Source organism: Lycium ferocissimum, chromosome 1 (genome assembly GCF_029784015.1).
Source record: "Lycium ferocissimum isolate CSIRO_LF1 chromosome 1, AGI_CSIRO_Lferr_CH_V1, whole genome shotgun sequence".
Taxonomy (NCBI): domain Eukaryota; kingdom Viridiplantae; phylum Streptophyta; class Magnoliopsida; order Solanales; family Solanaceae; genus Lycium; species Lycium ferocissimum.
Window position 1 is genome coordinate 40,530,170 of NC_081342.1, and position 16,669 is coordinate 40,546,838.

General features: G+C 39.9%; 1 non-coding gene across 1 annotated transcript; it reads right to left on the reverse strand.

Moving 5' to 3' along the window:
- Positions 1–15,817: 15,817 nt before the first annotated feature.
- On the reverse strand, positions 15,818–15,920 carry LOC132031567 (small nucleolar RNA R71). Its single transcript, XR_009408307.1, has one exon. It is a non-coding gene; the product is annotated as a small nucleolar RNA R71 (small nucleolar RNA).
- Positions 15,921–16,669: the final 749 nt, after the last annotated feature.

A 16,669-nucleotide genomic window follows, 5' to 3' on the forward strand; every position in this document is an offset into this window, starting at 1 on the left:
TCCTTTGTTGGTTCTAACGACCTATTTTTGAAAGAATTCTGAAATGTCTGTATCTTTCCAAAATGGAGGTTTATGACTCCGTAAGCTTTCATGACAACAACGATGGATATGTTTTACAATGACAACGATGATGTCAAAAATGAGAATATTTTCCTACGATGAATATGATGATGATGATTCCATGATTAAAGGTTCCAAGTTTATGATTTCAATGACGATATGAGAATGTTGCGCTATTTCTTGATTTCTCAATTTTATTCATGAATGATGACTATTTTTAAAGATTCCAAAGTATATGAATTGATGCCTTATGATCCTATTTTTATGTTTCCTCGTGAAGTTATTCTTTATTGACAGTCTCACCTTATAATAATCGTTTCTTCAAGGTGAGACAAAGCGATCATGATTATTCCATAATACAATCGGAGGTTACCGACCTTACGTCACTCCGATAGATACATGACTTTCTTTGGGCTCTCATGCATGCTACTTATATGATATATGATATATGTATACGTCTGCACGTTGCAGCAATATAATGTATATATGGATCGGTACGCACGTTCCCGCGACGAAACGGGCATGGTTCCGCTTTAAAAGGGCACTTTCAGTATGTCTGAAAAGTTACTCTTTATCTCATGAAATGCCCTATGTTTTCGTCTTGTTACTACTCATGCTTTGTATCCTCTAAAATGTTTTACTTATGCCTTACATACTCGCACATTGCTTGTACCGCGTCACCTTCTTGTGGACGCCTTTGCGTTCGTGCGGCTGCAAGTGTACACCCCGGATGAGTTGAAGATACTAGAAGAAGATGTTCCGGCGGGATTGGCGAGCTCCATTTTCTCCGGAGGCTTCTGAGTCAGAGCATTATGATATGGTTTCATGTGTTCACGTTAGAGACTTTGCAGACAGTGTCGTGTATGCAGTATGTCAGTTTTGTAAGCGGCTCCATAAGCCGGTGCATTGTGATGCATTATTCTACGGTCTTATACGATCACAGGTCTTACTTGATTTGAAAAGGATGAAAAGCAGGCTTGTTCCTGAAAAGCTTTCATTATGTACTCATGTTATGCTATGGGGGCCCAATATGATTATGAGTGCCACGAGAGTCAGAGGGTTCGCTCGGCCATAGGTAAGGGTCGGGTGTCCATCACGCCTAACGAAAATTAGGGTGTGACATATAGTATCTAAACCTCGTAGAACTTCTCCTTCGAATTTGATGCGGGAAACCATGGTTCGGACTCCATTCCAAATATTCTTTGTACATCTCCCAAGCTTCAAAACGTTGCTCCCCGTGACGTTGTTTGAACTCTTAAATTTGATCACATATCTCGGTTGTTTTACTTGGGGGATACCACTTCATGAGAAACACTTGACCATCTCTTCCCATAGCAATAGAGTTTCGGGGCAGCTTTGTGAACCATTTCTTGCCTCTCAGGCTAATGAATATTTGAAGAGTTTCGGCCAGATAGGTTCTTGAGCCATGCCCCCTTGGATATGATGGGAGCATACCTCCAGAATGTTTGTTATATGTAGGTGAGGATCATTATCGACTGTATTGTTATACCTCGGAAAATTTCCCGTTGATGCACAGTGAATAGGCTAACGAAAGGCATGAGGTATACGATGTTTCAAAAAGTATGAAATAGTATTTAATGGTTCTGATTGAGATTTCAAAGACATTTGAGGTTAGAGAAGAAAAAGTTCGTCAATAGAGGCGAGGTATACGTTGTGTATCGGAAAGGATTCACAAAGTACCAAGTTAATGATGGCTTAATGATGTCTTAAAGAAGAGATATAACGTCCCCAGATTGTTAATGAGGTGTTAAACAAGTAAGTTAAGAAGGTTTCAAGGATTGAGATCAAACGAGTCGACGACAACAAGTTTCGGAAAGCTGAGTATTAGACCGTCCAACATACGGACCGTATAAATGTACTGGCCGTATGTTGGGCCGTATAATTCGCCCAAATTTGGAACCTTCACTGGACTCAAAGATACGGTCACACATACGGTCCATATACTCACTAGGGTTCATCTAAGATAAGAAATCCCATTGGAAGTGGAACTAGGGTTTTGCTCAGGGAAGTGTTTCCACTCAAAGCTCATTCCCACACTATAAGGTAAGTTTTATGATCATTCCATGTTGTTTAAAGTATTGAGAGGTTGAAAGACTTGGATTGTGAGAAGGAATAGAAGATGGGTCATATATATGAGAATAGTGGCACTTTTGAATGGTAGCTTGGAATGAATCATGATTCTTGATATGTTGTGATTATAATTATGTTATAAATGATATTAAGAACATGGGATAAACATTATATATATATATGAGTGAATGTAATAGTGTGATATGACCATGGTTATGGATGATTTGAAGTGAAATAGGGAAATGTGGATAATGTAGGTGAATGGAGATTATTGCTTATGATGTTGTGAATGCTATTATAGACGTTTGGGAGTTGATATATGATATGGAGAAAGTTGTATAAACAAAAGAAATGCTGCCCAATTTTCTCTAGCTGTAGTCAAGTATACTTAAGATATCGATTATCTAATGTTAGTACAAACTCTCTTGAAGGTAGAAACGAGAACATTGGAGGAGAACGTTCAAGCGATAGAGTAGCTAAACGAAAAGGTATGTAAGGCTAGTCCCTTCTTTCTAAGGCATGACTCCATGGCATGAATTCTCCATTTTCCATGACTTTCCTATAGTATATTCGAAAAATTATGAGTCTATGTTCATAAAAAACTTCATATGAGATAAAAGTAAAAGATATGTTACGAGTATGATAATGATGATGATGAGTTTAAGTCTAAAGATTCTAAAGCCATGATATGATGTTCCAAAAGTAATGATCCTAAGTTATGATCCATTGATGTTGCTCATTGTGTTACACTCACCTTATAATGTTAGTTCCTTCAAGGTGAGGTATGATGAATATGATCACTCCATAATGTAATCGGGGGTTCTCGACCTTATGTCACCCCGATATAGTTATAGATTATCTTTAAGTTCTAAGGCATGTTTATGACGAATGTATGATGATGATAAGTTATGATGAGTATATGATGATACGATTCCACCGTGCCTAGATGGCCAGGCATGTTCACCGCCTAAGGCGGGCATTACGCATATGATTCCACCGTGCCTAGATGGCCGGGCATGACACCTCTAAAGGCGGGCTGCATATGAGTACACCGAGCCTAGAAGGTCGGACATGACACCACTAGTGGGCGACGTATGATGATTACCCGGACGCGGGTTAATGACGATGGCACATAAGATATGTTTATATATGTATAATGTGTAACATGTGTTTACTCCTAAAGGTCAAGCAGGTTATATCTTCATCTCATGTTTATGATTTCTTTATTATGTTCATTTTATTCATGCCTTACATACTCAGTACAATGCTCGTACTGACGTCCTTTTCTTTGGACGCTGTGTTCATGCCCACAGGTAGACAGGGAGGTGATCCAGATTCGTAGGAGCTATCAGCAGACTTTGAGAGCACTCCATTGTTCCGGAGGTGCCATTGATTTATTATTTTGTGTATATATATATGTTTTGGGCACGACGGGGTCCTGTCCCGTCCATATGTCTAGTACTCTAGTAGAGGCTCGTAGATACGTATGTGTGGGTAGTATGGTCTCACGATTTCTTCATTGTATATATATATATAAATTATTTTGAAAGCGGAAGGGCTTATGTATATAAAGGTAAGTATGTTTCAAAGTGAAAATGGTTTTCCTTATGATTAGAAGCATGAGAATAATGAATGAATGCAGGATGAGTATGATGAGTAGTAGAATGAGTGGTGCTCGGTGGTCAGCTCCGGGTACCCGTCATGGCCCCTAGTCGGGTCGTGACAAAAGTGGTATCAGAGCAGTTCAGTCCTAGGGTGTGTCTACGAGCCGTGTCTAGTAGAGTCTTGTTTATGGTGTGTTGCGCGCCACACTTATAAACAAGAGGCTACAGGGCATTTAGGAAAAATGACCATTCTTCTTCTTATGAGATCGTGCGATAGAGCCGTGTTATAAGATTTTCTCCTCCCTAATTGTGCGTTATGATTTCAGAGATGCCGCCAAAGAGAAAAGCTACAGCCGCCCAGAAGGGCAAGACTACGATAGAAAGGCGGGTAGAAAGGGAGCCGCCAACGAATATAGAAGAGGGTGAATCACATAATGAGGCTCCATCTAATACCTCTCCCACTCCGCCTGTTCTAGAAGAACAAGAGGGGGCTTCAGCTCTAGCTCCTATGCCTACAGTTCCTCCACCGGCTGCTTCGGGTCAACAAATGACCGAAGCTATTCATTTATTGACATGGTTAGTTGCCGCCCGGTGCGGCGGCAGTTCGGGTCCAAGTGACGGTAGGCAGTTAGTACTAGAGCCCGTGATTTCATGAGTTTAAATCCTCCGGAGTTTTTTGGGTCAAAGCCGGATGAAGACCCGCAAGGTTTTATTGATGAAATGTTGAGAACATTGAAGATTATTCATGCCTCCGAAACTGAATCTATGGAGTTAGCATCTTATAGACTCCGGGATGTGGCGGTCTTATGGTATAATAATTGGATATCCTCAAGAAAAGAGAATGCGCCTCCTCCAGTTTGGCAAGAATTTGTAGATGCCTTCATCCGCCACTATTTGCCACCCGAGGTCCGTCGAGCTAGAGCGGATAGGTTCTTAAATTTGAAGCAAGGAAATATGAGTGCTCGGGAGTATAGCCTTCACTTTAATTCATTGGCTAGATATGCTCCGACTATGGTGGCCGACATGGGAGATAGAGTGCACAGATTTGTGAGTGGCCTAGGGCCACATTTGTTTAAAGATTGTTTAATGGCTTCATTGCAAGAGGGGATGGATATTTCCCGCATCCAAGCCCATGACCAGAACTTAGAAGAACAACAACATCCGCAAAGGGGTGATCGTGATATTGATAGAGTGGGCGAGTAAGAGGGCCAGATCTATGGGTGCCGGTAGCGACTATAGAGGGGGATCGAGTCATATTCTAGACACTCAGGCCAGTCGGCGACTAGTGCACCTCCACGATTTGCAGGTAGGAGATTTGACCGCTCCATTCATTCAGGGCAGGGTCAGAGCTCGAGAGCTTCAGGTTCCCAGTTTGGGGGTGATTATAGCCAGAGGAGACCACCGGTCCCACGATGTAGTCAGTGCAGAAAGTTACATTCGGGGCCATGTCGCCAAGGTACAGATGCTTGTTATGTTTGTGGACAGACTGGGCACGTGATGCGTGATTGTCCCTCGAGGTACGGTAGAGGTGGGGTTCAGCCCACAGGATCGGGTTTCTTCTTCTTTTGTGCGCCGGTAGGGGCGACTCCCCGATTCCCGGCAGGTCGAGGTAGAGGCAGAGGGGGAGCGTCCAGTTCAGGTGGTATCCAGCCCCGTATCTATGCTTTAGCCGGACGACAGGATCTTGAGTCCTCCCCGGATGTGGTTACAGGTATATTATCCGTATTTTCTCATGACGTATATGCATTGATAGATCCGGGTTCTACGTTATCTTATATTACTCCTTATATTGTTGGTCGTATTGGGGTGAAACCCGAGCCAATTAAACCTTTTGAGGTGTCTACTCCGGTTGGTGATCCCGTGATAGCTAGACAAGTATACAAAATTGTGTAATTGTGATATGTGACCGCCAGACTAAAGTTGATTTAGTTGAGCTGGAAATGTTAGATTTTGATGTGATTATGGGTATGGATTGGTTGGCCTCATGTTATGCCAATGTTGATTGCCGAATGAAAGTAGTTCGATTTTAATTTCCTGGAGAACCCGTGCTTGAATGGAAAGGTAATACAACATCTCCAAGAGGTAGGTTTATTTCCTACCTTAAGGCAAGAAAGATGATAGCAAAAGGCTATATTTATCACCTAGTTCGAGTTCATGACACCGAAGCAAAGTCACCAACTTTTCAATCCGTCCCAGTAGTAAATGAGTTTCCGGATGTATTTCTAGACGAAATTCCAGGTCTTCCTCCGGAAAGAGAGATTGATTTCGCTATTGATGTGTTACCGGACACCAAGCCTATTTCTATTCCTCCTTACCGAATGGCTCCTGCAGAATTGAAAGAGCTAAAGGCACAATTGAAAGATTTACTTGAAAAAGGATTCATTAGGCCCAGTTCATCACCGTGGGGAGCACCCGTCTTGTTTGTGAGAAAGAAAGATGGTTCCCTACGGATGTGCATTGATTACAGGCAGTTGAATAAGGTGACGATCAAGAATAAATATCCTCTTCCAAGAATTGATGATTTGTTTGACCAATTACAGGGTGCCAAGTGGTTTTCCAAAATAGATCTAAGGTCAGGTTATCATCAAGTGAGAGTCAGAGAAGAAGATATTCCCAAAACAACTTTTAGAACGAGATATGGCCATTATGAATTTCGGGTGATGTAATTTGGGTTAACTAATGCTCCGACGGTGTTTATGAATTTGATGAATAATGTATTCAGGCCTCTTTTGGATCTATTCGTGATAGTGTTCATTGATGATATTCTAGTATACTCTCGGACAGAATCAGAGCATGCAGACCATTTACGTATTGTCCTTGGAATTCTTCGAACTCGAGAATTGTATGCAAAATTTTCAAAATGCGAGTTTTGGCTAAATTCTGTGACATTTCTGGGCCATATTATTTCAGCTGATGGCATTCGAGTTGATACTCAGAAAATTGAAGCTGTGAAGACTTGGCCAAGGCCTACAACGCCTACAGAAGTCCGTAGTTTTCTGGGATTGGCAGGTTATTATAGAAGGTTTGTGGAAGGGTTTTCCTCCATTTCAGAACAATTGACAAAGCTAACCCAGAAGTCAGCTAAATTTCAGTGGAATGATGCTTATGAGCATAGTTTTCAGGAATTGAAAGATAGGTTAACTTCAGCTTCAGTCTTGACACTCCCAGGAGGGCCAGATGGTTATGTTGTATATTGTGATGCTTCTGGTGTTAGTTTAGGATGTGTGTTGTACCGCACGGTAAAGTCATTGCCTATGCTTCAAGGCAGTTGTGAAAACATGAAAAGAACTACCCAACTCATGCTCTCGAATTGGCTGCGGTTATTCATGCACTAAAGATGTGGAGACATTATTTGTATGGTGTTCATGTTGATATTTATACAGATCACAAGAGTCTCCAATATATTTTCAAGCAGAAGGAGTTGAATCTACGGCAGAGGCGGTGGTTAGAACTACTGAAAGATTATGATGTGAGTATTTTATACCACCCCGGAAAGGCAAATGTAGTAGCGGATGCACTTAGCCGCAAATCAATGGTTAGTCTATGTGAGGTCCCTCTAGAGAAGAAAGAATTAATTCGTGAGCTCCACCGGTAGCTAGCCTTGGAGTTCGTCTAATTGATTCGAAGCAATGCGAGAATTGGTATTAATAATCCAACTATTTCATCCTTAGATATGGAGGTGAAAGAGCGTCAATATGAAGATCCTCAGTTGAGCCATTATAGAGACACATTTCATGAAAAAGAGAAGTCTCCATTTGAAATCTCTATAGATGGAGTTCTTAGATACCGAGACAAGCTATGTGTTTCAAATGTTGCGGAATTACGTCATCGAATTCTAGAAGAAGCTCATTATTCTCGGTATTCTATTCACCCAGGAGCGACAAAGATGTATCATGATCTTAAGTTAATGTATTGGTGGGATGGAATGAAGAAAGACATAGCAAAATTTGTAGCTCAATGTCCAAATTGCCAACAAGTGAAAATCGAGCATCAAAAGCCAGGAGGATTATTGCAAGCAATGGAGATCCCAACCTAGAAATGGGAAGTGATCAACATGGATTTTATTGTGGGTTACCTCGTTCCCGAAGCAAGTATGATTCCATATGGGTAATCGTGGACAGACTCACGAAAACAGCTCATTTTCTTCCAGTCAAAACTACATACTCAGCAGAAGATTATGCAAGGTTATACCTTAAGGAGATTGTGCGACTTCATGGTATTCCGATGTCTATTATCACAGATAGAGGAGCACAATTTACATCCAAATTCTGGAAGTCTTTCCAAGAAGGTTTGGGTACTCAGGTAAAGCTTAGCACAGCATTTCATCCACAAACTGATGGGCAAGCCGAACGTACTATTCAGACCTTGGAAGATATGTTACGGGCCTCTGTGCTAGATTTCGGTGGTAGTTGGGATGACCATTTACCCTTATTGAGTTTGCATACAACAACAACTATCATTCCAGTATTCAAATGGCTCCGTATGAAGCTCTATATGGAAGGAAGTGTAGATCCCCAATTGGGTGGTTTGAAGTAGGAGAGGTACAACTAATAGGCCCTGAGTTGATTCAACAAGCGGTGGAAAAGGTCAAGGTGATCCGAGACCGACTATTGACAGCCCAAAGTCGCCAGAAATCTTATGCGGACAACCGTCGGTGAGACTTAGAATTTCAAGTTGATGATTGGGTATTCTTAAAGGTGTCACCAATGAAAGGTGTGATGAGATTTGGTAAGAAAGGAAAGTTAAGTCCTCGATATATTGGACCTTACAAGATTGTCCGCAAGGTGGGTCAAGTAGCTTATGAATTGGACTTACCCTCAGAACTGGAATCAGTCCATCCGGTTTTCCATGTCTCAATGCTCCGTAAATGTGTTGGAGATCCTACTAGGATCGTGCCGGTAGATGATGTTCAAGTAACGGAAAAGTTGGCTTATGAAGAGGTACCCATTGCCATACTAGATAGGCAAGTACGGAGACTTAGAAATAAAGAAGTAGCCTCAGTTAAGGTCTTATGGAGAAACAATAACCGAGAAGAAATGACTTGGGAGGCGGAAGAAAATATGAAGTCCAAGTACCCACACTTATTTCAGCCCCCGGAAGAGATCCAAGATGAAACATCAAGATTATGAGGTATGTATGTTTTCTTTTTATGCTTTTGGGTCGTGTGTGGCCAAACTTTATTGCTATTGTGTTGTAGCCCTGTGAGGCATTGTTATTATGGGTGTTGTGACAGGATGGTAGTGCCATATTACAGGGGAAACTCTAGCAAAATTTTCGTAGAATTCCCGAGAACTTAACATTCGAGGACGAATGTTTTTAAAAGGGGGAAGAATGTTACACCTCGAAAAATTTCATGTTGATGCACAGTGAATGGACTAACGAAGGGCACGAAGTATACGATGTTTCAATAAGTAAGAAATAGTATTTAATGGTTCTAATTGAGATTTCAAAGACATTCGAGGTAAGAGAAGAAAGTTCGTCAAGAAAGGCGAGGTATACGTTGTGTATCGGAAAGGAATTACGAGGTATCAAGTTAAAAATGGCTTAATGATGTCTTAGAGAAGAGTTATAACATCCCTTATATTTATAATGAAGTGTTAAACAAGTGTTAAGAAGGTTCCATAAGGATTGGAGATCAAACGAGTCGACGAGAACAAGTTTCGGAAAACTGAGCATTATACGGTCCAACATACGGGCCGTATGAAATGTACTGGCGTATATTTAGGCCGTATAATCTGCCCAAAACTGGAACCTTCAATGGACTAAAGATACGGTCACACATACGGTCCATATAAATTATACGGACCGTATGTTTGTCCGTGAAACCAAGTCGGGACAGATTTTAAGTTATAAAAAGGGACCCCAAGTTCATTTAATTCATTTTTCATTTTCACTCCCCTTCTCTCAAGAACTCTCTAGAAAAGTCTCCACCTTTCTTCCATAAGAATTCAAGAGAAACTAATGATCAACTTCATCAAACCAAGAGAATCAAGTGCAAGAAACTCATTAGGGTTCATCCAAGACAAGAAATCTCATTGGAAGTGGAACTAGGGTTTTGCTCAAGTGAAGTATTTCCACTCAAAGCTCATTCCCACACTATCAAAGGTAAGTTTTATGATCATTCCATGTTGTTTAAAGTATTGAGAGGTTGAAAGACTTGGATTATGAAAGGAAGTAGAAGATGGGTCATATATATGAAGATAGTGGCATTTTTGAGTAGTAGCTTGGAATGAGTCATGATTCTTGATATGTTGTGATTATAATTATGTTATAAATGATATTAAGAACATGGGATAAACATTATATATATGAGTGAATGTAATAGTGTACTATGACCATGATTATGGATGATTTGAAGTGAAATTGGGAAATGTGGATAATGTAGGTGAATGAAGATTATTGCTTATGATATTGTGAATGTTATTATAGACGTTTGGGAGTTGATATATGATATGGAGAAAGTTGTATAAACAAAGGAAATGCTGCCCAATTTTCTCTAGCTTTAGTCAAGTATACTTAAGCTATCGATTATCTAATGTTAGTACAAACTCTCTTGAAGGTAGAAACGAGAACATTGGAGGAGAACGTTCAAGCGATAGAGTAGCTAAACGAAAAGGTATGTAAGGCTAGTCCCTTCTTTCTAAGGCATGACTCCATGGCATGAATTCTCCGATTTTTCCATGACTTTCTTACATTCCGGAAAATTATGAGTCTATGTTCATAAAGGGCTTCATATGAGATAAAGGTAAAAGATATGTTACGAGTATGATGATGATGATGATGAGTTTGAGTCTAAGGAATTCTAAAGCCATGATATGATGTTCTACAAATCTAATGACCCTAAGTACGATCCCTTGATGTTGTTCATTTGTGTTACACTCACCTTACAATGTTAGTTCCTTCAAGGTGAGGTATGATGAATATGATCACTCCATAATGTAATCGGGGGTTCTCGACCTTATGTCACCCCGATATAGTTATAGATTATCTTTAAGTTCTAATGCATGATTTATGACGAATGTATGATTATGATAAGTATATGATAAGTATATAATGATGAATTCCACCATTCACCGCCTAGATGGTGCATGTCACCGCGAAGGCGGGCTGCATATGATTCCACCGTGCCTAGATGGCCGGACATGTCACCGCAAAGGCGGGCTGCATATGATTACACCGTGCCTAGAGGGCCGGACATGACACCACTAGTGGGCGGCGTATGATGGTTACCCGGACGCGGGTTAATGACGATGGTACATAAGATATGTTTATATATGTATGATGTGTAACATGTGTTTACTCTTAAAGGTCGAGCAGGTTATATCTTCATCTCATATCTTATGATTTATTTATTATGTTCATTTTATTCATGCCTTACATACTCAGTACAATGCTCGTACTGACATCCTTTTTCTTTGGACGTTGTGTTCATGCCCACAGGTAGACAGGGAGGTGATCTAGATTCGTAGGAGCTATCAGCAGACTTTGAGAGCACTCCATTGTTCCAGAGGTGCCATTGATTTATTATTTTGTGTATATATATTTTGGGCATGACAGGGTCCTGTCCCGTCCAGATGTCTATTACTCTAGTAGAGGCTCGTAGATGCGTATGTGTGGGTGGTATGGTCTTACGATTTCCTCATTGTATATATATAAATTTGATAGCGAAGGGCTTATATATATAAAGGTAAATATGTCTAAAAGTGAAAATGGTTTTCCGTATGATTAGAAGCATGGGAATGATGAATGAATGAAGGATGAGTATGACGAGTAGTAGAATGAGTGGTGCTCGGTGGTCAGCTCTGAGTACCCGTTATGGCCTCTAGTTAGGTCGTGACATGTATTCCAAAAGTATCCCTCTTATTTGAGCATATGATAGAGGGACTGGTCAAACTTAATAGTAGCAGCAGTCACCCTAGGATGAATTATTAGAGATGCAAAGTCTTCCTCCATATCTGACTCATCACCAAAAATGTTCTCGACTGGAATTTCATCGTCTGCCACGATCACGTGGTTTACAAGGTAGCAAACAAGGTGTGTTGGAATAGGACAAAGAGTTTAAGAAGAGTAAACACTATTTAGTAATTTCAAAACCGTATTTCCCCGTTAGGTTCTTGGGACGCCAAAATTTGATACGCTCAAATTACACCTATTAATAGCATAAAACCGATGTCAATATAGTAACCCAACAAGGTTGGGGTCGAATTTAACAATATGGTATGAAAAGGTTACTAAACGAGTATTATACTAATCTTGCGGTCCTGGTGTATTCCAGAAAAAAGGGTTTTATAAGAGTTTTGGTTTGTGGACTAATTTGGAGTGACTAGTAATTTAGAGTTGTAAATATATGGGTAAATAGAACCAAGGTTGGGTCTCCGCGATAACGTTTGGTCTAGAAAGGGTCTCGATCTTGATATACCTCTAAGGGATCGTTGTATGAATGCACTTAACTTCTATGAATTTAGACTATTTCCCAATAAGAAAAGATTATTTCTTTCTATGCTTTTCCCAAAGATAAGAAAGTATGCATGAAGAACGGTTAATTATGCCAAGTAAATTTCTCTTATTCCTAAGTAAATTTATTAAACAAGGTTTAAAGCCTTGAGTTCTTGTTATTTATTCTTACCAAGCCCTAGTTATTTTCCTAAATAAACCAAAGTTTATGGTGTTTAGCTAATGTTTGCAACCACTAACTATATAATTAAAGCGAACAACAAATAAACCCTAGCAATCCATTATGCATATATCAATCACAAAACACCCATATTGGGGTTCATAACCTTAGTAAAGGTGTTTAGCTATTCATGGCAACGAAGAATTAATAATAGATTGAAGATTGCATAATTGAAATTGTTATTGAAATTACGAATAAAACTAAAAGTAACGAATGTAATTGTTTGGAAAATCTTCAAAAGTAATTACTACAAGTCTAAAAATCTAGATGTCTGAAAAATAACACCTGAACAGGTATTTATACAGGTTAAACTCGGAATAAATAATCCCAATCCAGTTCCAGGTCGGCTTGCAACTCGACGGGTCATCTTTGTACTTTGACGGTCATCGACAAATTGACGGTGCATGACGATGATCTGATGACAAAATTTCACTTTGCAGAACCTCAACCGTCTTTGTACTTCGACGGCCGTCGATCATGCTGACGGTGCAACTCGACGGTCTGATGACACTTTTCAATCAGCAAGATGTATGTCGATGATGCAACTAGATGGACCGTCGAACATTTTGATGGCCTGTCAATCTACTAGCTCTGCATATCGTCGACCTTCCTTTGTTGCAGGAACTCTCCATGCAGTTTGACGACAAAGACGACGGACATCAACATGACGACGGTCTATAGTTAGTGCAAAACCAGTAATGAACACTAGAGTTTCCTCGTTTTCACTTGCCGATCATTCTAACTTAGAAATACTTTTGTGCAAAACGCACAAAACACATCAAAGTAACAAAAACTTACTCGAAAACAAGTAAAACTTACAGTTAAAAAGCATTAGATGTGCCATAATTTCACGGCACATCAACAGTTAGGACATTGAGCTACGAACTCCACTATATCTTTCTTCATTCTGTCCTACCAATAAGTTGAACATCATTATACATCTTTGTCGCTCCCAGATGAATAGAATAACGGGAACAATGGGCTTTCTCCAAAATCTGGTAACGTAACCCTGCAACATCAAGAACACATCATCGGCCTCGATATCTGGAACTCCATTTGCAGATATCTCAAAGGGTCATTTTTTCTTTTGGGGTGATGTATTATCGTTGTGAACTAGCATGGGATCCTCATACTGGCATTCTTTCACCTTAACTACAAATGATGAAACAGCTTAATCGTGAATAGTTACTCCCATCTTGCCCGAGTCCATTAATCGAACTCCTAGGCTAGCTAGCTGTCGAAGCTCATGAGCTAACTCTCTCTTCTTTGGTTGAATGTCACATAGGCTCCCCATGGATTTTGATGTGCCGTGAAATTATGGAACATTCGATACTTTTTGGCTATAAGTTTTACTTGTTTTCGAGCAAGTCTAGGTCGTTTTGATGTGTTTGTGACATGTTGCAGGTGTTTAACATGATTCGAGAGCAAGTCGTGAAAATGGAGTGAAAAAGATGTTCAGAAAAGAGAAATTTACTGAAGACAGAGTTATACGGAGGAAGATACGGACCGTAGAATATTCACGGTCCGTAAATTCCATCGTACATGCTCAACAGAATGAGTCTTTGGATGAAGCAAATGTCCGAGCAGAAGTACGGACCGTATAATATTTACGATCCGTAAAATCCACCGTATATGCTTCCAGAAGAGTTGTCAAGCCAAAAAGATTTACCGGCAAGTTATAACGGACCGCATAATATATGGTCCGTGATAACGATCGTACATTGGACCACTGGAAGAGATTTCACGGAAGGCTTCCATTGATTCTACGGACCGTATAAAAAGTACGGTCCGTACATTGGTCCGTCGAGGGCAATTTTGTCAGTCCAGTTTTGCACGGTTTTTGACTCTTATGAATAACTAATTTTAGGTTTCCTGTATGATGAGACATTAGAGAATTCAGTTTTCTTTTCCCTTAGTATTAGCACTCATACTTTTGAAGTCTTGTGGAGATTACAAACAAATTAGAATTCAATTCTCTGCAATTCAAAACACTCACTTGTAAGCATTATGTTTTCTATTGCTGCTTATTACTCTTCTCCTTTTATGAGTAGCTAATTTCCCTTACTAGGGTTGTGAACCCAAATTGATGGGTGTTCTGTGATTAGGTTGTGATTGATATACAAATAATGGATTGTTAGGATTTGTTTATTCTTCATTCTTCATTTATAACTAATGGTTGCAAACATTGATTAAAGCCATAAACCTTTATTTATTTGGAAGAATAAGTAGGGTTGGTAAGAATAAACATCAAGAACTCAAAGCTTTACACTTTATTTAATAAATTCACTTAGGAATAAGAAGAATTTACTTGGCATGATTAATTGTTCTTCATAGTCACTTTCTTATATTTGGGAAAATCATAGAAAGAAATAATCTTTATTTATTGGGAAATAGTAGAGGTTCATATAGGGATTAATTGCATTCATATAATGATCCATTAGCAGTATATCAAGATCAACACCCATGATCATACACTCTATCTAACGGGGACACAACCTTAGTTTCTTTTATCATAAATTCACAACCACAACAATATTTAGCAGTTAGTTACTAAAAACCCAACTTTTTATCAAAATCATCGGATTAAGACATTAGACCTAAACATAGCAATCTACGAATTTAGTAACCTTTTCACACCCTATTCCCTGTGGGATTCGACCCCAACCTTGTTGGGTTACTATATTTGACAACGTCCGCGTTATACCATTAATAGGTGTAATTTGAGCGTATCAAATTTTGGCGCCGTTGCCGGGGAATACGGTTTGAAATTACTAAATAGTATTTGCTTTATTGAAAGTCTTTTGCTTATTCCATCACACCTTGTTTGCTACTCTGTGTAAACCAGGATACGGTTTTGAAATTACTAAATAGTATTTGCTTTATTGAAAGTCTTTTGCTTATTCCATCACACCTTGTTTGCTACTCTATGTAAACCAGGTGAACATGAATCAGAATCAGCAAAATCAACATGCTGATAACCAGGGGAATCGGTTGAACAATCAGGCGAATGATTCAGATGATGAGAATGTTTTTGCTGAGCTCGTTCCAGAGGAGGATTATGCATCCCGCTATTGTTCAGCCTCGAATCGAGTTGGCTTCAAAAAATTGATTCCTCTCTATATCAGTTGTTGAAGCTTGAGGGATACTTTCGGAATTCTACCGAGAATGACCCTCAACGTCATTTGCAGAATTTTATGGATGTGTGTGCAAATCATATCCAAAATAACGTTCCACAAGATGCTATTCGGTTGAGGTTATTCAAATATTCCTTAGCTGGAGAGGCAAGAACATGGTTCGAGAAGCTGCCCCGAAATTCGATTACTTCATGGGCAGAGATGGTGGCTGCTTTTCTCACAAAATGGTACCCCCCCCCCCAGCAAGAAGGCTGAAATTCGTGACAAGATCTATGAATTTAAGCAACGTGGGGAACAATTATATGAAGCATGGGAGAGATTCAAGGATTATTTGCAGAAGAGCCCAAATCATGGTTTTCCAGAACATATTAATGGAGAAGTTCTACCGAGGGTTGATCCAAAGATGTCGCAATCGGGCAAAGCGAATAATGCGGTGATGGTTGTTTCATGAACAAATCTCATCGACGGGTGACCACCATACTTAACAAGCTGACAACTCATAATCAGGCTTGGCACTCAAACAATGCTCATGTGGTACCATTCGGTAGTGCTATGATCCAAAATATAGTGAAGGAGAATCAAGATACTCAAAGACACCTTGGCAGAACTTGCAACAAATATTTCCTTGCTGACGAAGAAGTTTGATGAATCCCAGATCAAGAAGGTCAATGTTTGTGAGGAGGAGGCAGTTCTACCAAAAGGGATGTACCATGCTCAAGATGGTCCATTCCACGAAGGGCCCCCTATGCAGATTGAAGATGCTAATTATGTGAATAACTCTCAAGGGGGTTACCAGCGACAGAATTACCAGGGTGGTTATCAGAGTCAGAATCAATGGAGACCTCAACAAGGCCAAGGTTCTTATAACAATTCTGGGAACTACAACAATAACTATGGTGGTGCGAACCAAGAAGCTTGCTGGAGCTACAACAACAAGAACAACTTTGGGAACAAGAGTTCCAACCCTTATATACCACCGAAAGGACAAATAAAGCAAGGTGTAGTTCAAAGGTTGAAACAATGCTTGAGAAGATTCTGGCAAATCAGTCTAAGTCTGAGAGGACTTTATCTGGGCTGACAGAGACTGTGGGTTCCCATACAGCAGC